Here is a 23459-nt window from a genome sequence, read left to right as displayed (position 1 = left end):
CCACCAGCCCCATATCCTGCTTTTCCACGTGGGTTTTAGAGATCCACACTTTCAGAGTCAGGTACACACAGCAAGCACCACCCACTGAGCCAACCTCCCTCCCCCATCCTGCGCCCAGCTCCACACATTTTTTAAAAATGAAAATTTGCCTGGGGATGTGGCTAAGCAGAAGAGCACTTGCCTCATATGAGAAAGGTCCTGGGTTCCAGCCCCAGCCCCAGCTCCTGCCCTGCCCCACACCAAATAAAATCTGACAGAAAGAGCCCAGACAAGACGCCCAAGGCAGAGTGGCTAATGGCCAACACTGGCCTGGGGTTTTGCTCTTTGAACTTCTCCTGAGCAACAAAATGAGACAGGTAGAGTCATTGACACAAAGAGGTGCCACACTGTCCCCCTGAGGTTTCTGTGCCTCCGGGACCCTGCCACACTGGGCAGGCCTTCCGGTACAGTGGATAGGAGCTATCACCAGGGACTTCCTTGGTCCATCCCTCAGATGGCATCTTTAGCCCTTCCTCTAATACCTCAAGACTAGCACCATCCTTCTTTTACGGAGGAGAAACTGAGGCACAAAGAGGACATCGCTCATCTGATCTTGGACACTGTGCCATTCAAACTCAGACCAGCCTGATTTGTTCCTCTGCCCTGCCCCCGCCCCCCAGTCCACCCCAGCTGGACAGTCACAGGTGTGGTCCCAGGCCACACCTCCACGGCTGCAAGGGACCGGGGGGGCCTCAGCTCTTTGAGAATCTGGGGGCCTCAGGGTGCAAAGCTATACTCCAAGAGGCAGGCCTGCTCCCCCATCCCCCTGCAGGGATCAGGTGCAAGGGTGCTTGGTCCTGGGCTAGGTGCAGGGAGGGGGATTCTTGGCAGCCTATCCCTGTGTGAACAAGAAGAAACCGGGCCTGCAGCCCCTCAGCTCTGGTGGGAGATTAACCAAACAAATAGGCCAACAATCTGGATTTCAACACTTGGGGAAGGGGCCAGGCAGCAGGCACAAGGGCAGGAGGGAAATGCAAAGGCATTTTACCACCTAAATAACTTTCCTTCAGCTTGCTTTCACCCAAATGTACACTCAAGTGCCCAGATTTTTTTTTTTTTCATTTTTACTTTATTTTGACAAATGCTCAAACTTTCCTGCCACAAATTATTCTTGGCCAGGTTACAAGTTGAAAGGCTGTGTGTACCCTTCACTTGACAAAAAGGCAGGGTGCTTATGAAATATTTTGGTTGTGGGTTTGAGGCAGGATTTCTTGCTCAATTTCCCGACGACGGCGCCTTGACCGGGACTCAGTGAGTTCTCGCCCTCTCCATCCCACGGCCATGGCCACAGCCACAACCTGTCAAGCTGCTGAGGAAGCTTGGTGAGGTTCTGGGAAGTACAGTTTGGGACTGAACCTGGTTACCTCACCTCATGCAGGCACCAACAGAGTGCTCTGGCAAGCCTGGGGTGTCAGGCAGAGAGGCCTAGAGGGCCTGTCTCTCATCATGGCCTTCAGGAAGAGGCTGGATTAGGGTCTCCCCACGGTAACAAAGGGTGAACCGTGCCACCCTCCTATAGGTCCGTCGGCCTCCCCAGCCTTTCCTTCCTCCCAGCTGTCAACACCATTTCTCAAACACCCAAACTCTGCTTGCTGAGAGAGGCCTGGGCTCTTCCCTGCAGCTTCTCTCCTCTACTTATCTTTGGGGGGTCTCAGTGGGACAGTCACCTCCTCTGAGAGGTTTCGCTGAGTCCCACACCTGAAACTAAGATCCTGGAGCCTCTTTCCTCTGCCTCTTGCTTTGCTCAAAATTCTTGGACAATTGATTCTAGTTTTATTTGTCTATGTTCCTGTCTTTTACTGGTCTTGACTAACTAGACTAAATAAATGTATGTTAATAAGTAAATGGATGAGTAATTGCACAGGTGAGTGAGTAAGTGAATAAATGCGTGTCTGAGGAAATTGGTGAATGAAGAATGAATGAATGAGCAAATGAACAGGCAGATGAATGAATGAAGTAAATGATAGAATCAATGAGTAAGTGAAGAGCCAATGAATAAATTGGTGAATGAACAAGTAATGAATGGACATAGTGAAAAATGAATGAGTGCCTGCTGCCTGTGTGAAAAAGTATTGAGTGGATAGATAGATGATGGATGGATGAGTGCGTGAGCAAAATGTGTGAATGGATTGATAGACACATGAATGGATGGGCTGATGGACAGACAGATGAATGGATGGAAACATGGACGGTAGATGAATGGCTAGGTGGATGGATGGACCAATGGATGAATGGATAGATGGATAGAGATGTGCATGTGTGGAAATGGGTGTGTGGACGTGTGGATGAACGGGTGGGTGGATGAATGGATGGATGGATGGATCAGCGGATGGATGGATGAACAAGTGGAGGAAGGATGGATGGGGTGAGTGAATGCCATTGAGAGAATGCTTCGGCTCAGCTAGAGAGGCCAGTGATACTCAGGTTCCTTTTGGGGAAGCAAGGAGAGTCTTGCAGCCCCTTGGAAAACTAACAAAAATAGGTTTGTGCTAGAATTGTGGTGTGAATCTGTAGTTTCAAATGCTCGGGAGGCTGAGGTGGGAGGGTCATTTGAGCCCAGGAGTTTGGACCAACACAGCAAGGCTTGCCCAGCACAATGAAACTTTTGCTAAGATGAAAAAAGCAAAAGAGTGAGAGATGGTTCACTTTGTACATCTTCACCCAAAGATGAAGTTCCTGGTCTCATGGCCAAATCCAGGAATCAGACAGCCTCACTTCTACCCCACCTGTCTCCCAACAGACCTTTCTCTGTGCTCAGCCTTGGACAGTTCCTCAATGGGTTTTGGTGCAGGCGAAGCCCCACATCCTGAGTCTTCCTGTGCTGAGGGCTAGACCAATATTCTTCCTGGCATCTCAGTTTCCCCACAGTGTAGCCGCCCTCTGCAAAAGGCGTCCTCCTCGGACTTGGCTGTGAAGTGAAGGGTTGTTCTGGATCGGGAGTTCACCACTCCAGTGGGCATTCTTGTCCCAACAGGAAGGATCTAAACCCTGCTGAAACCTGACTGCTCCCCCACACAAGTCTGAAGGCTCTTTCACACTCATGCTCTTAGGTGATGTGGAGTTGAGGCCCTGAGTCCCACTTGACAGATGGGGAGACTGAAACTCAGAAAAGCCATGTTGTCGGCGGTAGCAGAAAGAGGTGTAGTTCCATAGTGTCTCCAGATATTCATCCCTTCTTTCAGGGACTTAAACACAGGTAAAAGGGGATCCTAGGCTTTGATGCAGAACTTCAGGATGACCCAGGATGAAACAGGGTCAGAAGTTTTTTTAATAGTACAAAGTGTTGGCCTCCTGTGATCACAGCACAGAGGCAGGCAGGTCTCTGTGAGTTCAAGACCAGCCTAATCTAATACATAGAAAGACCTTGTCTCAAACAAACAAGTTTTTTACTTGTTTGTCAGGGGTGGGGGGAGGGAGGGTGGTGAACAAGACACACTCTAGAGCAATGGTTCTCAACCTATGGGTCACAACCATTTTGGGGGTCAAATTTCACAGGAGTCACCTAAGACCATCAGAAAACAGAGATATTTATATTACGATTATTAACAGTAGCAAAATTATGGCTATGAAGTAGCAATGAAAATAATTTTATGGTGTGGGGGGGGTCACCACAACATGAGGAACCTTATTAAAGGATCGAAGCATCAGGAAGGCTTAGAAGCACTCAACTGGAGCAGAGATACGGCCTTCTGAAAGGACAGTCACAATTGACTAACAGATTTTTTTTAAGTGCGAGGATTAAGAGAAACGGAGACCCAGGGAAAGAATGAGACATAACCTAGGGGCTAAAGAAACAGTTCAGTGCTGAAGTGTGAGTGCTTGCTTTTGCAGAGCACCTGAGTTTGATTCCCAGTTCCCACACCAAACTTCACCGCTGCCTGTAACTCCAGCTTCAGGGAACCCAGCGCCCTCTTCTGGCCTCCTTAGGCACCTGCACACACACGGCACACGCTCATACATACACATAAACAAAAAGCAAACCTTTAAAACAAAAGCAAAAAAGAAACCCAAATGTGGATTTGAGTTTCTGGATGGAGAGCCCTAATGGTTTCAGCATTCGCCATCTATATCATTTTGGTGACTCTCATGTTACATCTCAAAGGGTTGCCTAAGCAACTTCTCTTTTTTCCTCCTGCTGTTTCTTCTGGATAAGTGAAGTTGCAGGGTGACTCTGGAGATGCCTTAGGTGGGATCATAATCTGGTAAAGAGAGAAACAGGAGCCTCCAGGTTGCACAAGAGAGTTAGCACATCATTTACTGTAAGTGGAGTTTCTGGTGAGATTCCTAGGAAATTGTAGGTTTGAAGCCAGGGATGGAGCAAGGCCTTTAAGCAAACTATGCTAATTATGCTGCAATTCCTGCTTCTCGCAAGGCTGAGACTTCAACCGGTCTCACAGGCCAGGAGGTCTTGTACCTTGGCTTCTCTGCACATCCTTGGGGCATCTCTCTTGTCCTAATCTGTGACCTCCATTGCTGCCCACCCCCATCCCAGACATGCAGTCACATGTTTGCATGGCCAGTCGTCACCCCTTCTTCAGCCTAGCCAAGCAGCTCCCACAGACCTACGGGGTCTGTGTCCGAAATCCCACTGGGCAGCACGCATGGGGTGGTGTTTGCCAGGGGCTTGGATGAACAGCCCTGGCACCCACCACCTTGACGCAGGTGTGTCCTCAGTGTGATGCACAGGCTGATAGAGACCTGCAGGCTTTGGTTGCTTCAATGTCCTGCTGCGGACTGGCACCTCTCAGCCCCGTTGCTCTTGCCGGATCCAGTTCCCACCACTGTTTTGGGGCTCGTGTGCGAACAATGAGGAATGACAGATTCTCTTAGAAGATCTGTGACTTCAGCCTGCTCCGTCACCTGGCCGTGGTCTCAAGGGGAGTGAGTGGTAGTTTGAAGGGAGTTGCGTATGATACTTGTCATCTGAGAAACTGAAGAGGGAATGTAGGCGTTGCAGCTCCCCAGTCCCTGTGGCCCAGATTTACACCCACAACACAGGCTCCCTGCAGGCCTGGCTCAGAGGATCTTCCCAGGCCTCTTCCACTGTTCCTATTGAGACAGGCTTGGATTATTGTGTGTCCGAGAAGGGAGCTGTGAGGAAAGGCAGAGAAGACATGCCGGGAAGGAGTAGGCATGAGGTAGGTGACTTACCTGCTCACACAGGTAAATATTTAGCACACGTGCTCTGGCGCAACAGCCATCAGCTTCCGTGGATGTGGCTCCAGATCAGTCCATGGGTCAACAGCATGCAGTCTTGACTCAGGGGGCTCCTGTGCCTGTCATCGTCCTTTGCTCAGCATGACTGTATGGTAGGACACAGTCCTAGGGACACGACACTAAACAGAGCAGGCGATCCCATTCTCAAGACAACTCTCTGTCTCTCAAGTGGTGATGACTGACAGCAGTCTACCCAGGACCACCAGGGCAGAAACAGCTAAGCTAGTCTAGGGGGACAGAGGAGAGCACTAGAACCAAACATTGGCCATCTTGTGTGAGGACATATTCCTCAGCAAGTTTCCAGGCCCAGAGCAATACAAGAAAGACTGGCCAATTTGAATGGGAGACCATTTAACCATGAGAGGAAGCAAGGTGGGATGAGCAGAAGGCAGGAGGGAAAGGACGGTATAAAAGAAAGAGAAGGACCCCAATCAGACAGCACTGGCCCCCAGGACTCCTGGACTGAAGAAAGATAAATGGGGTACCCTGCATGGCCCCATACCCCTGCTCACCCCACTCCTGCCCCCACCAATCCACACCATGTCATTTGCCCTGCCTTGCTCAAACCTGAGTGGTATATATATACCAGGACAGTGCCTGAGGCCTCCCTGTCTGTTTCCTTAGCCTACTGACCAATTCAGGGGACTCTGGAGCCTAGCTGTCAGCTCCCCCTCAAGGTACCCACTTCTTCTGCTTTCCATGTTCACTTTGAAAATGAAAACAGAGCCTGCTGGGGGTTGGAGTGTGTCCCACCTTGCCCATGTCTTCACGTACCTGACTCACTGTGCTGCAAACACTACCTCTCACCCCGACCATGTGCCAGGCCCCCGCTGTCTTGGCATGGACATGCTGGAGCTGCTTCTGGAGCTAGGCATGCCTGAAGAGGAGCTGCCGACTCTGCCCTGGACCAGTGGGCTCCTGGCAGATGTGTCTGGGAATCGTGGCCTGGGCAGCAGAGCTCAGCATCCTCCACAGCCAAGCAATGTGCTTAACCAGAGGGCAGCAGCCACAACGATAGCCTGATCCAGCAGAACCACCCTTCTTTCACGTCCAGTCTTGGGCAGCACCCTGCAGATCAGCTCCAAAGCCTGACTTCTTTTCACTTTAGAAGCGCCCTTAAAACACCTGGACTGGGTCCAGGGATGTCAGGCAGGAAGTAGGACAGAGAGTCAGATCGAGATGGATGGGTGGGTGAAGGTGCTTGCAGCCAAACCTAATCACCTGGGTTTGGTCCTTGATACCCACATGGTAGAGGGAGAAAATGGTCTCCCACAAGGTGTCCTTTGACCTCTACACATGGTGCGTGGCACATGTATGCTCATACACCAGACAGATGGATGGATGGATGGATGGATGGATGGATGGATGGATGGATGGATGGGCCAGAGAAGCAGATATTGAGCTGGAAGACCAGAAGGTTGGTACCAGCTGGAGCTTTTGACCCTGAGAGTAAGCCTCATAGCCCCTGTGGCGTAAGAACCAAACATTCAGTGACATGGACAGGGGGAGAGGAGCCAATAACCTTATGGACAGTGAAAAACGCTTGCCCATAGCCACCATCCCTGTGGCCCAGGCCAGCGGAGTGCCCTGCCAGACACCCCAGGGATAGAATGGGCGGCTCTTCAGGGAAGAGCATCAGCCAGAAGAAGAGCCAGTGAATAAGACAGGACCTCCCCCTTGACCCACCACGTACCACAGAGTTTCCTGGAACTGTTCAGATGTGGGTCACAGGCCCTGGGCGATGCCCAGCCAGCCTGAGCCCTCTGTGGGGAAGGACAGCCACACATGCCCATGCAAGCTCTGTGTGTGAACGCAGCCCGCCTTGCAAGGGTCACTCTACAGTGACACGACCGTCCGTCGTAACCATCTCACACCCTTACCCATGTTAAAATCACCCTAGGGATGGAGGAAGTGAGGCCTGGTGCCGCACCTTCTCCCTGGAAGCCAACCTTTCCGTGCTAGTAAAATCAGATCTACACGAGCAGCAGGAGCCTGATAGGAGAAACCAGGGGAACGATAGGAGACCACAGCTCCCTTGTTCCCTGATCGAGATTCCAAAGCAGGAGGGTCATTGCAGAGCAGCATGGCATCAACTCCAGTCTTGCCTTCTGTGTCAAGCCAATGAACCTCCATGTGCCTCATTCACGGACTCCAGAGGCTCCAGGCACACAGACAGGAAGAGTGAGTCACCCATGGGCCTCATCCACCTGATGTCCCGTCAGACCCCACCACACTCAAAAGGGAAACCAAAGCCCTCTGAGACCCTGCTGGGATTGTACCCCCCCAGGGCACCCTCACTCCAGACATTGCAGCTTCTCTGCCATCCCCAAAACCCCCCAAGCACAGTCCCACACCAAGGCCTCTCTCCTGGGCTATGGCTGCCCAGAAAGTCAGCCACCTCCTGCCAGTGACCCTAACCCACTGTGTCCTCTTGGCTCCATGGAAACAGTCCTCTCCTCTTCAGCCCTTGCCCCACTCACCTCCCTTTCCCCTGGCATTTGTCACACTCCAAGTGCTCCCCGTTGGCTCGTATGTATAAAGTCCGGCTCATCCTGGGCTGGTGCCCCTGGCTCTCAGCTCAGAGCTGTGGAGTGAAGGGAGAGATGGATAAAGAAACGCTCTGCTCTTGTAGGGCTGAGGACTGGGAGAGATACACACTAGTTAGAGCCCAGGCCTGTGTGCACACGTGCAGGCCTAGACATCTGCGTGCATGCATGTTCACGCGGACACCCAAGCATGTGGAGGCATGGAAAAAGCATGCAAGACAGGAGAAGCCCCAGGCAAAGACTCTTCTCTGCTAACACTCACGTGCACACACACGTTACACACGTTCACATGTGCACATGCACGAACATGGATTCGCAGATACACACACGCACTGGCAAGAACCCACACATGTAGAGTCCCTGCCAGCCCTCTGTGTGGCTACCCCCCACCCCCACTCCACATCCCTAAGACTTGGGTGAGAGGCTTCTCCAGGTGAGATAGATGGTGAACCCCACCCCCCATTCCCGGCTCTGTTTCTGTCTGGTCCTGTCTCATAATACGCTCCCCAGACCGAGGTTGGGACCTTTCACCTTCTCCTACCAGGTCCCACTGCACTGGGGCTCCCGACCCCTAGTCCCCACTCCCACTAGCCCCAGCCCCAGCCCCTGACCAGTATAACCTGCTGAGCTGAATTCTTGCTGGCACTTTCAAACAATTCCAGTTATTTGGGGGGAGGGGTACCACCGAGTCTCCCAGGAGGCTGCGGAATGGGCGAGGAGGGAAGAGAGGGGACCCACTTCAGAGCAGGGCGGCTCCCAAGCTGCTTGTACTCCTGCCTGGAGCCCCAGCCTGCCCGGCCTTGTCTCCAGCTCTTTACCCCCGGATCCCGCTTCAAGGAAGCCTTGCACTGTCCAAAGCCCAGGCCTTTGCCCCTGGACCGCCTCTGCCTTGAGCCCCCTCCCTCATTTCCCTGGGCAGATGAACTCTATCACCACCTCTGATGCCTCACCCAGATGGCTCCTACAGCCCCCTCTGCTCAGCCCTTTTGTCACACTGTTTGGGTGACACTCTGCCTCCCATAGGATGGAAGTCTTTAAAGGCAGAGAGCAAAGTGGTACCTTCCTACCCACACCCCTTCCCAGCACAGCTCCTGGGCCCGGGAACTCCTCCAGGACCTTGAGAAAGGGGCCAGGGATGTGGCGGTCAGCACTGAGCTGGAGTTTGGGGTCTGCCGCTCCTGGCTCCTGACCTGGAACTAGTCACCTGCCTTCCCCAGCCTGCCATCCCTGGCAGCCTGGGTCACTGAGGACTCAGAAGGTCCATGGAGCTGTTCAGACCCAAAGGAGGGAGGCAGAGCATCCTGGGACTTTCAGGGCAGGTGTGAGCCCAGGACAGGCCAATGCCAAGAGTCATCCAAACAGAATGGAGAGGAGAAGAACCAGGCCAGAGTCTCCAGGACCCCCACCCAGTACCCCAGGACCATCACCCAAATAAATCATCGTCACCACCTAACACCGTGTCCCCGGTTACCACCCTGGTGCCACCATCACAGGGTGATTGTTTGCATACTGTCCTCCCACCAGTCCCTGCACACCTCTGAACTCACTCTATCTGTGGACACACTGAGGCTGTATGTGTGCATATGAACACACACACACACGCATGTGCACACACACACACATCCCACATCTAGACACACACACAAACACACCACATATACACACACCACATACACATACACACATACACAAACACTCATACGTGTGTACACATGCACACATCTCACCGACAGACACACACACATACACACAAATAAACACATTCATACCCTCATATATGTGCACACCTCACCTATAGGCACACACATGTACACACGCATGCCACATAGAAAAACACACCTATACACATCACACACATACACAAACAGCTACGACAGGGCAGAGCCAAGCCCTAAGGTGACCTGGCCTCTCTTGGGCAGCAGCCCACTATGGCCGCTGCAGGGAACACCTCTGTGAATCCCTGAGGTGTCCGTGCCCGGCCCAGCCAGAGCTCCCAGGGTGGTCAGAGGAGGCTGTGGACCGGGGCGAAGGGGGCCTCTGGGCCTCTGGGAGGTGGTGCAGGGTGTGAGAGCGCTTGCTGCACGACTAGGCTCTGAGCTTGGGCCCAGCACCGACGTAAAACACTGGGCATCCCCAGCCCCATGCTGCAGTGGGGCCAAGAGGATCCCCGGGGCTTCCTGGCCACCCGCCTGGTCCTGGGTATCTGACAGACCCTATGCCGTGGGAATAAGAGAGAGTGATAGGACAGGACCTCCTCCAGGTTTTGTGTGTGCACAAGTGCATGCACACACGCCACAAAAAGGGAGGGAGAACTCAGTGAGGTGCTGAGTGTCTCTGTGAGCCTCAGTTTCCCTGCTTGTGAACATGGGGACACCATGTCCTGTTCCTTGAGCAGATGTAGCGAGCAGCAGGGAGATGTCCCTTAGGATCTGATGTCCTTTGGGGACCATTCCTACAAGTGGCCTTCATCTCAGCATGGCTTCTGGAGATGGCCAAGGGGGCGGGGAGGCGTTCTCCGGGACTGGGGTTTGGAGATGGGACCCAAACATGACGTTTGGACCTGGCAAGTTTCCCACATCAGCTCCTGGACCCCCCATGCCGCTCTGTGGGGAGTCTGGCTCTCCACTTTATAAATAAGCAAATGGTAACTCACATATGTACCCAGCCAACAACAAGGACCGCAGGGTTGTTAGCGCTCGGGGCCTTCAAGGGTCAGAAGGCTCTAAGCAGAAAGCTCTGAACAGTGCTGGGACCTGACGCTGCCACCATCTTAGTGCAATGTGGCACCCGGGCCCAGAAGGATGCAGCTCAGAAACGGGCCTGAGGGCTAGAGATCCCCAGGGAAATTCTTTCTATAGTCCATCCTCCAGCAAGATTAGGGCATCAAGCTGGGTGTGGTGGCACACGCCTTTAATCCCAGCACTCAGAGAATCGGAGGCAGTCAGGTTGTTTGAGTTCAAGGCCAGCCTGGTCTACAAAAGGAATCAGGACAGCCAAGGCTGCACAGAGAAACCCTGTCTCAAAAAAACAAAACAAAACAAAGCAAAAGATTTGGAAATCGATGCAGTTTGGGAGTCAACCCTACTGTGCCCCACTCCCACACTTGCCAGGGAAATTGGCCAATGGACCAAGCCTGGCCCACTCCCCTAGTCCACTTCCCATAGGCGATAAAAGAGCTGGCTGGTTGCCAGGCCTGCTGGTCCCCCCACCAGTGCAGGGACACTTTCCTGTCTGCCCGGACAGGCACTGCTATAATGGGCAAGGGGAAGTGGCCATCCAGGTGGGTCTCCCAGGCTGTCCCCATCACAGATAGCTGCCTTGCCAAGCAGCTGACTGGCAATACCATATGGCCTCTGATCAAAGGGGCCACCGGCGGGCTCTGCCCGAAGCCTGGGCAAGACACTCCTTATCTCTCCCAGGCTTCAGGAACTTTCCAGACTCAGAACACCAGGAGCGCAGTGGGACAGGAAGGGCAGGCCAGGGAGCGTGGGAAAGGGCCCAGGGAGTGGCCAAGAGACTTGAAGCTTAAGGCCCGAGACTGGGGTCAGGTAGAAAAGGTCCCTGGTCACCCTCAGGTCTCTCTACCCCCACTCTGTCTTTACTCCTGGGCCCAGCTGCTGTGTGACCTGAGGCTCCACTTCTCTGAGCCTCTGGCTCCTCTTCCACCAAGAGAGAACCACAAAGATAGCCAGGAAGGTCAGAGTCTGACACGCAAGATGGAGTCCCCAAATTGTGATAATAAAAGTGAGAGTTGAGATCGGTGGAGGACAAACCCTGTCGTGGGCCATTTTCTTTCAATGCATGTGGCCCCCTGGTATGTGGAGTTTGCAGCTGGCTCTACAGGAGTTTCCCTCCTGTAGAGAGATGGGGGAGAGGTTTCCTAAAGAGCACAGCCGATAAATGAGCAACTAAGACATGTTCCCTGCGGACTCAGCCATTTCAGCTGAGCGCCGAGCAGGCTCAGCTTCTTTCCACCACCCAGCCCAGGCGACCAATAGCATGATCTTCATCTATCCGTCTATGGTTTTCTCAGTCATTCAGAAGCGAAAGTGAGTAATGGCGGTTAGCAACAGGTATGCGTCTGTCTTTGACAACGACCAGCGAGGGTTAAGGCAGCTGCCTGGCATCGCCGGGCTCTGTGAGGTCAGACCCAGAGTCCGATCCAGGAGACTGAGGAGGGAGAGGGTAGAGGTGCCACAGAGGTGCACAGCATGCTGAAGTCAGACCTGAGGTGGCTGCCGGCTGTGTGGCCAGAGTGGGAGATCCTGGAAGTGATTCCGTGGAGACCAACAGTGCTGATGGCCAACACAGCCCAGGGCAAGAGGCCCCGGGAGCAGGAAGAGGGAGGGCGAGCCTTAGATAGGACTATCAGGGAGGGAAGGAGAGGGCAGAGGAAAGGAGGGGAAGGGTGCAGGAGTGGGGCATTGCTTCCTGCCTCCTGCCTCCTGCCCCTGATCAGACAGGCTAGCCTTCCAGGAACCGAGGGAAGCTACTGCCTCTCTGTGCCCTCTACCTACAGCCACCAGAAGTAGGAAAGGGCAGAGGATGGGAGAAAGCTCCACCTAAAGATGCCTCACCCACCCATTCTGGAAGCCCTCGCCACACCTAAATTTGATGCCTGCAGAGTCTAGGCCCCATCACGGTCCCTGCTTAGTGCCCTGCATTGGGAACCCACATCTCTGAGCCTGGAGTTGCAAGCTCTTTAGGACCGAGTCCTGCTTCTCACACCTGCGGCATAACCAGAGCAGCCCACAGATGCCCCGGCCAACTGGACCGTCTGTTCCGGGGCTGTCCCTCATCCCCTTACCTGTGCCCCTGCTGTTCCCACAGTTCTGTTCTCATAGGCCTCGTTCCCGACAGGCGCCAGGCTCCCTTGGGACGTTCCCTGTGCAGAACATGCAACAGAGACAGGACTTCATTCCTAAGCAAGGATCTGCTTGAGGCTGAACCAATGAACTGATAAATAGATAAGCAATTGGATGAATCCCCGGGGCAGTGAGTGACTGAACACTGAGTGAGAAAACATGTGGACAGAGTAGCTAGATAAAACAGAGATGTGGGGGAAACAAAAAGAAAATGGAGTGGGGATGGGGGACAGAGCAGAGTCCGTGGGTACTGAAGGGGGAAAAGCGAGGAGAGCCCCTTCTTTACTCATAGAGGCACGATGAGTAAAGCCAAGCACCCAGGGTAGGTAGGCTTGTGCTTATAAATAAAGGTTTTGGGTTTTTGTTTTTGTGGTTTTTTGTTTGTTTGTTTTTAATTTTCCAGACAGGCTTTCTCTGTGTAGCCTTGGCTGTCTAGGACTCGGTTTGTAGACCAGACTGGCCTCGAACTCACAGAGATCTGCCTGCCTCTGCCTCCCTCAGTGCTGGGATTACAGGCATGGACTACCGTGCCTGCCTACAAATAAAGTTTTATTAGAATTTGGCCACTCTCGTTCGTGTCAGGGTTGTTGGGGCTGCTTTTAAGGCTGTAGTCCCTGAAGCAGCTGCGGCAGAAATAGTGTGAGCTGCAAAATCCGGTTTTTACTACTCAGTCCTCGTGTCCCCCTGTCCCTCTAGCAGAGCCAAAAGATGGAAGGATCTGGCCTGAACCCACCAGGTGGGGACTACGACCCTCCTGCCTTCCAAGGCTACCCATTTGTCCATCTCTAACACGATTCACAATCCTCTCCAGGCAACCCTTCCCATCTCAGGATAGCCACGCCTGCTGTCTACAGAGCAAGACATCCTGTCCTCACCCTCACCCTCGCTGAACCTCCCTCCTTGACGGTCATGTTTATCCTGAACTCTGCCCTGCATCCCCACCAGCCAAGCAGGCTTAGGCCGGCTGGATCCCTTGCTCCAGCGGGAAGACCATGAGTCACCGGGTCCAGAAAGGGGACATCTGCTGGCCTCCTGTGCTTGGCTGAGCAGGACAGAGAGGCCCCCCGCCAGTCTGCTTCTCTACTCTGTGTTTGCCTGGTGCGGACGCCAGCAGCCTGGGAGAAGACCCGTGCAAGCCGAAGCCTGGGCCATTTGGACCAGAGTGTTTATTTCAGCTTTGGTTTTGCCTGCAGCTCCAAGGATGGCTTCCTGACGGGGTGGGGGTGGGATCGCAGAGGGGCCTGTGCGTGGGAGGGGACAGCAGTGCCCCCCCTTGAGCCCCCATGCAGAGCCCCACCCCCGCTTTACAGGCAGACACTCACAGACTGTCCTGTTCCCCCATCCGGGGCTCCAACCCTTCTTCCTGCTTTAGCCATTCTGGAAACTTCTAGAATAGAGAGTCTCAATACATTGGTTTTGGAGTTTTCTTTCTCTTTCTTCGTGATTCTGTGGTACTAAGAATTGAACCCAGGGATTCATCTATGCAAGGAAAGCAGTCTACCACAAAGATACGTCCCCAGCCCTCTTTCTAGTCACTTTGAAACCAAATTGTCCGGGTTGCCCTTGAATTGCCTTTATAATCCAGGAGAGCCTGGATCTTGTGATCCTCCTGCCTCAGCCTCCCACAAGTAGCCTGGGCCACCATGCCCCACTTTCGGACTCCACTGAATGGTAGGAATAGCAACACTTCTGGACTTGGGAAGGCTTCCTTCTCCCAACAGATGTAAGCTCGTGGGAAGGGCCCGTAACCGGGGAGAAAAGACGACAGACCAACGGTAATGGGGGTAACTTGATAGTTATGTATTCCAATGTTTGAGCTTCAGACTGGCCAGGTTCCAGGACGAGACCCCAACTCTCCTCCTCCTGCCGTGTGTAAGTCGCGGATCCTTGAAGGTGCGAGGAGGCCACGTACGTGTGTCTTCTTCACACTCCCAGGCTTAGCGTTGGGTCAAGGCAGGACCTGGGGGCAGTGGACTCACCTTCCTTCAGACACAAAGAGCCACGTCCAGAATGCTATTCGAAGCCAGCACTCAGCCTGATCCAGATGCCTGATCAAGCACAGAGTTGATTCTCTTTGCTGCAGGCATGAGCTCCCCTGCACCATCCTCAGGCCGGGTCGGCCCAGTGAATTCTGGGAGGGGACCGTGCCGTGGGAGCATACCTGGCCTGCTGCTGCCCCCATGGCGTCACCTGCACACAGTAATGAAAAATTCTCGACACGAAGCAGAGCCAGGCCAGACCAGGAAATTGCAAAGTCGAGGGGGCCTTACCTCAGCCTCACTGAACACTGCTTTTATAGCTCCACGTGTAATAACATAAAAGCGTAATTCATACAAGTATCACTTTAAGTGGGATGGCAGGAGGGGGCCCGTGCCCCGGGGCGGGGGTGTGAGTGCCACATTGACTGGAGATGCCAAGTGAGGGGAGAGGCAGGATGTGTGGCTCACCTGCCCGCTGTCAGCACAGCTGTTGAGTGGACCAGGAACCCCGGGCCCTGGGCAAAACATCCAGGAGCTACCACAGGCCGTCATAGAGAGCAGCAGGGCCTAGGGGCAAGAGCTGGGCTGTATGGGTTTGCACTCTAGCTGTGTGACCTTGGGTGGTCAGTTGCTCTCTCTCTGAGCTGCTAATTCCCTGTCTGTAAATAAGATTTGCTGAGTGGACCCAAGTCCCTCATTAGTAGCCCTCCCTCTGCCTAGGCCTGCTCCTCCCGGGGTGAGAGAGATTTCCAGGCACTGAGCCGTGCCAGGAAATGGCCTGGGATCGCCTCATTAAACACGAAGGGGTATTTACACTGGGAGAAACAAATATTTATCTGTGGAAGAGAAAGACGAAGGTTTTTGGAACTCTCCTCTGGCTCAGCTAGGCCTGGACAGAGACGAGGGAAGGGCGTGAGGGAGGGCTCAGACCCGAGAGGACAGGGCCAGGGCTGGGAGTCAGACAACCTGGGTTCCCATCCCAGCTCTGCCCTGTTCAGCTAAGGGCCACCTCCCCTGGACCTGAGCACCCCAACTTCTCAGGTGGCTGGAAGGCTGCGGAAGCAATGCATGCTGGAACTGGAAGGAGTTTGGTCCCCGACACCGGGAACGCTTTGGCTTTGTGGTCTCTCCAAAGGCAGAAGATGATGGCAAAGAAGGAAAGATGGCAGACGGCAAGATCTCTCTGGTGACCTGCGCCAGTGGCTCAGGGTGCTGTCAGCACCAGGAAAGCCCAGGCCCTGGACATACCACCCCACGGAGGATGGATAGCCACGGATCAGAGTCACAGCAACCACCCTTGGTTCTGGGTGGCCCACCCCCAAGAAAGACCACAGATGGGCAGTCTCCCAGGGATAGGAGGCCAAGTCCAACAGCCATGGAGCTGAGGAATCCTGGGGTATTTCCCGCACAGGGCCAGTACGAGGACAGGAGATTTTTTTTTTTTTTTTTTTTTTTCTGGAAAACAGCTGCTTTTCTCCACCTGTCTGGCCACCGTCTGGTCCTGGTCCTGCTCCAGGCATCACGCCTCCTAACCAAACTATGCTGGTGGCATCCTGGCTGCTTTCCTTTTCCATCCCCGCTCACCACCCTCTTCCCATAGCAGGCCGAGTGTCTGAAGATTGGAAGTGGTGGAGGGTGGCCGAGGTCAGGTGAGAGGAACCCTAGGAAGTGGACAGAAAGCAGGAGAGGAGATGGCCAGATGGGGAAGAACTTCCTGGCATCTTCCTGTGGCCTCACTTCGGGGAAGCTGCAAAGCAGGGTGCGCTGGGAAGACCCCAGAACTAAAGCAAGCTGTGGTCTGAGCAAACCAGGCTGGCCAGACAGCAGTGAAGCCTCCTCCAAGCCCTGGGGGACCAGGCAGCCCCACCAGGCAGGTCCTGTTTGCTTGACACTGAGACCATGGAGTCAGAGTCCTGTTTGTTGAAATGACTCTAGGGTTCTCTTCCCACCGGGGACTTGAAAGTGACATTCCTCAACCAAACCGAGAGGAGGGCAGGAGCCGGCAGAGGACGGGGTGAGGGCAGGGCAGTCAGGGACAGGCCAGGAGAGAGGGATTCTCAGAGTAACTGTGGACAATGGAGTCACCGCCAGACGTCGCAGAAGAGGGGTTCCTGGGTGTGGGGTAGAAAAGGCTGGGGAGCTGTTAGCACGCTAAAGCCTGGAGGCTGACGTGGGGCACTGCCTAGGCCCCCAGAGGAGCTGCAAACAGGCAGCAAAGGACTTCTTAGAGGAGAGGGATCTGGCTCCAGACTTGGGCCCCTTCAGCTCCCACCTCCCATTTGTCTGAAGCCTAGGCTTCAGGCTGCTCCTGAAGACGCTCAGGATTGCGAAGTGACCCAAAGCCCCAAGCCACCTGAAGCCCCTTGGTAGGGTAGGATTGCCCCTGGGAGAGGAAGTCCCCAGGCTCCGGGATCCACCCGCCCCTAAGTCAGCCTGGGCAAGGGGGCGCCAACCTGTCAGGCCAACATGCTGGGGTTGGAGGATAATCAGGAGGCCAAGATCACCCACACCTACATCTAAAGGTCAAGGTCAGTGGGAAGGAGGAAAGGGAGGGAAGTGAGCTAGACCTGAGTTCAAATCAAAGCAAGAAAGAAGTCACACACACACAAACACACAAACACACACGCACTGACGCACATGCAGGGCCTTCATATACGTGTGCACTGCACACCCATATATGTATACATACATGCAAACATTCATGCATACACACACACACACACACACACACACACACTCCATGCCAGCCCCTCCCCCCAGGCACCCAGGCTTCCATGGGATTGGATCACCAGCAGGTCCTGGCAGAGAAGGGGGCATGGCAAGGGAAGACACACCCCGCCTGTCCACACAAGACCACAGCCGTGCTCTGCCCATCCACCTCTGAGTGTGTGTGTGTGGGGGGAGTGGCACAGGCAGAGGGTGGTCCCCCCAAACCAGGATGCCAGAGAAGCACGCACTGCTCATGGGGGCAGCAGCATGCTCGTGTGTTCCCGTGGATGCCCACCCTCAAACGCAGCACCGCACGCTCTCGTCGGTGAGCAGCCGCCAAGTCTGTTTCTCTCACCCTGCACGCTCCTCTCTCTCCTCTCAGGACCCCAGCAGCACGGTCACGGGACAGTAAAGGGCGGGGTGGAGGTCAGCCTCGGACAGGGGTGCCGAGGAATCCACAAATTCAGAAGACGGGGGCGGGGCTGAAACTCGGTCGGTAAAGCACGTGCTTAGAGTGCACAAGGTTCGGGGTTCCGCCCCTGGCACGGCACAAACCGGGTCCTGTCCTCCCGGCACGGAGGAAGTTCAAGGTTGTTCCTAGCTCCGTAGTGAGTTCACCAGCCAAGCTGGGGCACACCAAGAGCCTGTTTCAGTAAACCAAACGAGGTGAGCCGAGGCAGGGCCCCTGGGTGATGGTGTGAATGGGAGGGCCCCCAGAGACTGGTGTGTTTGAAGCTTGGTCATCAGGGAGTGGCGCTACTTGGGTGGGGCTAGGAGGTGTGGCCTCGGGCTAGGCGTGGCCTTGCTGGAGGAAGTGTGTCACTGGGGGAGGGCTTTGAGGGTTCAAAAGCCCAAGCCAGGCCCCGGGTCTCTCTCTCTGTGCTGCCTACAGATCCAGACGTGGAGCCCTCGGCTCCTTTTCTGGCATCACATGTGCCCGGATGCCGCCAAGCGCATGCGCATCCCACCGTGATGATCTCAGGGGTCCCCGCAGCCACAGGACAGTGACCGAGACACGGAGAGTGCTTACACGCCAGATCCTCCACAGATCGGCACGGGCAGCAGTGTGCCCGGGCGGCAATGTGAGGCGGTAGTGCGGGGCTCCTGCAGCAAGCAGGGAGGTGGAGACAGAAGAAGCATCTAAATCATCAAGACACACTCGCCCGGAGTACAAGGAGAGCAGGGACAGACCCAGAGCTCCCGCCGACCTCCACCTGGGTACCATGGTGCCCGCGCACATAAATACACCCTCATACACTCACACATATACTTACATGTACACTCGAACACTCACATCACATACATTCACACACACACACACACACACACCGACCAACGAATAAAGATATTTTTTTAAATGTTTTTAAAATAACAACGAATAAAGAGACGACCACTCCCCGGACGAGCCCTTCTCCGAGTGGCACCTGTCCTGAAACTCGGCCTAGAGTGGCTCACTGAGGCTCGTCTCCCAGAGGGGCCTCGTGCTTTCAGTTCTGGAACGCCCCAGGCGAGCTCCCCGCCGGCAGAGGCTCACAAGGATGAGAGCACCCAGAGGTGAAGTTGTGATTCACGCGCACAGACAAGTGTGTTTGTCTCTTGGGTCTCTGTTTCCCCATCCGAAGAACAGAGGAGTTCGTCTTATCACACAGGTCTGTAGTGGGGAGTCACCAAAGGTGGAGCCCAGCTTGTGGGGAAGGAGGTGCCAGCCAGGCCAGCCTGTGCCCCCTCCCACTTCCCTTCCCCTCACCTCGGCCATGCCACCCTCGGCCACCAGCGCACCTGCTTCCAAGAGCTCCGGTTTCCTGCAAGCGTGAGGCCTGAGGTCAGGCCCAGCCAGAGGCCCACGGCCCCTCCCGGCCAGAACCCATAAATAACGCAGCTCAGCCAAGTTGGCCAGGGCATGAGACTCTCTCTCCTTACCTGGCATCATGCTGGGCCTCAGTGCAGTCCTGACTGCCAGGCAGGTGAGGCCATGTCCACATCACACTGGGAAACTGAGGCACAGGAGAGCACACCGAAGTCGAGGCCCTGACCTATAAACCAGTCCCTTCCCGTTGTCCCTTGCCACTACTAATGGATGACCTCCTTCTGCCAGTGCCCAAAAGCCGAACGACTCCAGCCTGGAACCAACTCGCCAGTGGACAAAGTTGTCCTTTGAGGAACAAACGGAGAATAGCTAGGATCTTGACAACAAGTGACGTCAAGGGCATGTGCCCCGCTCTGTGGACGGAGCTATGGGCAGTGCCCAAAGGAAGGGACAAGGGTGAGTGCCAGGAAAAGCCCTTCACAAAATCAGGAGACAGGCTGGCATTGGAGGAGCTGGCCACCCATGTATTGGCTCCCAGGACCCTGCAGCAGGCAGAATGCTGCCCAGAAGCCCAAACTGTCAAGCCCCAGAGAGAGCGCCACACAACAGCAAGCAAATGACGGAGCAGAGGCCCAGGAACAATGCCACCTGGCTGGGCTTCCCACGGCAGTCAGAGCTGGGCCTCCGGAGTCCAGAGGCCTGGTGCCCTTCCTGGTACCGTGGGCGTGTCCTCTGATTGTGAGCTTTGGGCCTCCTGCCTGAGGTCCTATATCTTCCAACAGGGATGCAGCTGGGTCCTGGCGTGTCCTCCATCTGGGAGCTGACGGTTCCCTGAGCTTCGGGCCCTCTCTGACGCAGGGCAGGCTGGAACCTGCAGTGTCCTATCCCAGCCTAGAGCAGCGAGGGGCACAGAGAGAGTGCCCGGCTTGGGACCTGGAACCCTGGAGGCAGTCCTAGGTCCGGGCGGCCCAGGCTCCTAGCCTATTAATAGCCCTCTATGGTAGAGCCCATCCTCTGGTCACTTAGAGGTTTCAGCCACAGCTCTTGTCTCTCCTTTCAAGCTGCCAAGAGCACAACAGGGGGCACACACGGTGAGTTGCTGCCATGTGCCCCAGACTACCAACACGTGCCCTGGAAGGTAAAGTCCACCGGGTTGAGGGCCACTTCCCTGGACACTCGGTTCTGCACTCTGCAGTGCGCCACTGAGACACCTGGACTCTTTCTGGCCTCAGTCTCCACAGCCCAGGATGGGCCCGGGGCCCTGAGCCCCAGCTCTGGTTGGAGGGAAAGGGACCCTGACGGAAGAGGAATGTGGCCACAGCTGCAGGGCCCCAAAGCTCTGAGGAGACACGAAGACGTTTTCCCTGTGAGTCAGGTCTCAGGAATGTGTCGCCCAGTGTGGCCACGAGCCAGGGCCCCCCCACCCCCCAACGCCATGCCGACCCCCACAACCCCAGGGCATCCGCCTTTTATTAGAACAGAAAAAGAGGCAGGTGCCAGGTCTCCGAGAGCCCATTAAGAAGCCAATAAAGATCGTGGAAGGGGCTGCTGGGCTGGCTGCTACCCTGAGCAGGAGGCCCTGGCCTGCCACCACGGAGAGGTAACAGGGACCCCAGCCCCAGTCTACTGTGCCCTGGCTGGCTGTGGCGCGTCCAGCTTGCTCCCAGCCTGCATTTCTTTCATTCTCAAATTATTATTTTTAGGGATTTCTTTTTTTTTTTTTTTTTTTTTTTGTCTAGTTTTTGCTCGTGAGGAACCTCAGTAGACCACAGGCTGGCGCTGTTCTGGGTGGAACTACCCGGCCAGAGATCTCCCTGCCACAGTCAACATGGTCGACGTGAAGGCAGCTTGAGAGGTCCCGTGAGTTGCTGCCCCGTGTCTCCAGATTGCCGCATGTGGCCTGGGAGGCCGAGAGGATCGGGGTGGGCGCCAGTTCCATGTCTGTAAAGTGGAGTCGCCCCTGAGTCCTTCCCAAACGGAGCTTAGGGCGCCCTCCCTGAGTTTTCTTTTTCACTTTCTATTGATTCTTTGTGGGTTTCACACCATTCGTCGGGTCTCACTCATCTCCCTGGCCCCTCATATCTGCCCGTTATCTTTGCAACCTCCCCGAAAATAAAATACACATACACCAAAAATAAATAAATACATAGATAAATAAATAGATGCATAGAAAACATCCCATCATGGACACTGTAGTGTGTCACAGTGTACCCCACAATATATCCCTCTGTCCACACGTCTTCACTTGCAAATCTTCATTGCAATGAGACAGTGGTCTAGTTTGAGATCTCTGGCTTCTGTGACACCATCAATATTGGATCCTCACTGGGACTCCTCCCAGTTATCCTGTTTTGGCCCTGTGTCATGGAGATCCTGCAGCTTTGGATTGGCAGAACTGGCCCTTTCACTTGTCCCCATCATTCACAGATGATACAGATTTTTGGGGTGGAGCAATTCAGAGCCCTGGATCTGGGCCTGGGTGGTAGCTGAGCTGCTCCCTTCCACATCGTCAGGGTGAGCTCTCCATAACTGCTCAGGCTAGGCCACCCAAATGCCACCAAATGCCGTAAGCAGGGTCAGCTCTTCTGCTCTCATGCCCTTGGGGCCAGCTCTTCCACACCTACTCTTCCCAAGCCAGCTCCACTGTGTTGCCCAGGCGAGGTGCAGGGCCCACTCTCCCAAGTACTGCATCCGACAAGGGGCAGGGACAGCTCACCTGCTCTCAGGACCCCAGGTTCAGCTCTCCTGACAACCACAGGTGGCAAAGGGCAAGGGGTAGGGAGGGCAGCATCCCCTCACCCACACAACCCCACAGTGGATGAGTGGTGGGATCAGCTTTGCCATACTCAGGCCCTCCAGCCAGCTCACCCACACACGCGCCACCAGGACCAGCTCTACTATGCTGCCTGGATGAGGGGCAGGGCCAGCTCTCCAGCTCGCTGCAGCCAGTGAGGAGTGAAGCCAGTTCTGTCCAGTCCCTGGATGTCCACATGGTCCCTCACAGCTGCACCCATGAGGGACATTCCATTTCTCTGGTGATAATATGTGCAATGGACATTGACACCAACCCCTTCTGCTGTGTAGCCACAGACCCAGACACGATCCTCATCTGAAGCTTGAGCTAGGACCTCACCATGGCCCCAGGTGGTGGGGCTGGCCACTCACAACAGGCTGCTCCTCTCCACCCTTGAGTCTCCAGTTCCATCTCTCTTCATAATGCCCAAGGTGGCCTGTTTCTTTTTCTCTCCCAACTGTCCACCATATACTCATACATGGTGGTGGCTCCTGCTGCAGCAGGTCGTTTGGCTGGTGGGCCCCTGGGTGACATCCGCTGGCAAATCGAGTCTATGGCCTACCTGTGCCATGTGACAGAGGGCAGGTCCATTGGGTGGCATGGTGCTCCACAGGGCTATGTCTGTCTTCCTCCTCCTGCTCTCCCTGGATGTGATTTGACTTGATTTGATTTTTATGTGTCCTAGGCATAAAACAGGTTTGGCCACCAGGCCAGGCATCAAGCTAGAATGAACAAAGGACTGCCATCTGCTCTGCCCCTGACTGATGTAAGAACACCAGCACCAACAAGGTGTCCCTTTGCCCATTGTGGGGGTGGGGGAAGGTGGGGGTGATTTTATGCTTGTTCCTCCTTTTCCCCCTCCACTCCTATGCCCCAATTTTAAACAAAGCCTGAAAACCTAGGTCTTTCCACATTACTCTTCTCTCTCTCCTACCCTCGGGGCTCATGTACACTTGCTTAAGCTCCCCAACTCTAGCCAGGTGCCCCAAGCCGCAGCTGCTTTCCTCTGCTCCTCCCAGAAAGAAGCCTGCCTGGATGGCTCATCCCCAGCACAGTGGTTATTATCACAATAGCATTATCATAGCTATTATATAATAGCACCCCAGTGACCCCTGCTCTCCCCTGGGACATGGCCACTGTGCCAAGATCCAGTCAAGCCCCTCACCGAGCCCAGATGACTCGCACCCCACAGCACAGCATAAGGCAAGAACCACTGTCCCCATCTTCCAGATGTGGGAGCAGAGCCTGACAGAGGTGAATGGGCTCGCTTATAGTCCATGCATTTCCCACAGTGTTGAGGAGGCTGTCCACACCATTCAAAACCTTTTGTGTGAGAGTTCTGAGCAACGAGGCAGGCGGTCACCCTGACTGGATGGATAGATGCCAGGCTTCCATTCGCTTGTGTTTTAAGACACAGTCCTGAGTAGCCAAGGCCAGCCTCAATTTTTTCCTCCCTTGGAGATTTATCTTTATTATTTTTAATGACATGCACATCCTCGCAGT

The 23459-nt window shown here is 54.7% G+C and overlaps 1 non-coding gene across 1 annotated transcript; it reads right to left on the bottom strand.

The window, feature by feature from the left end:
- Positions 1-22628: 22628 nt before the first annotated feature.
- LOC132653333 (small nucleolar RNA SNORA48) lies at positions 22629-22771 on the bottom strand. Its single transcript, XR_009591101.1, has one exon. It is a non-coding gene; the product is annotated as a small nucleolar RNA SNORA48 (small nucleolar RNA).
- Positions 22772-23459: the final 688 nt, after the last annotated feature.

The sequence above is a fragment of the Meriones unguiculatus genome, chromosome 3, assembly GCF_030254825.1.
Source record: "Meriones unguiculatus strain TT.TT164.6M chromosome 3, Bangor_MerUng_6.1, whole genome shotgun sequence".
In the NCBI taxonomy this organism is placed as follows: domain Eukaryota; kingdom Metazoa; phylum Chordata; class Mammalia; order Rodentia; family Muridae; genus Meriones; species Meriones unguiculatus.
This window is presented reverse-complemented; position numbering and strand designations above follow the sequence as displayed.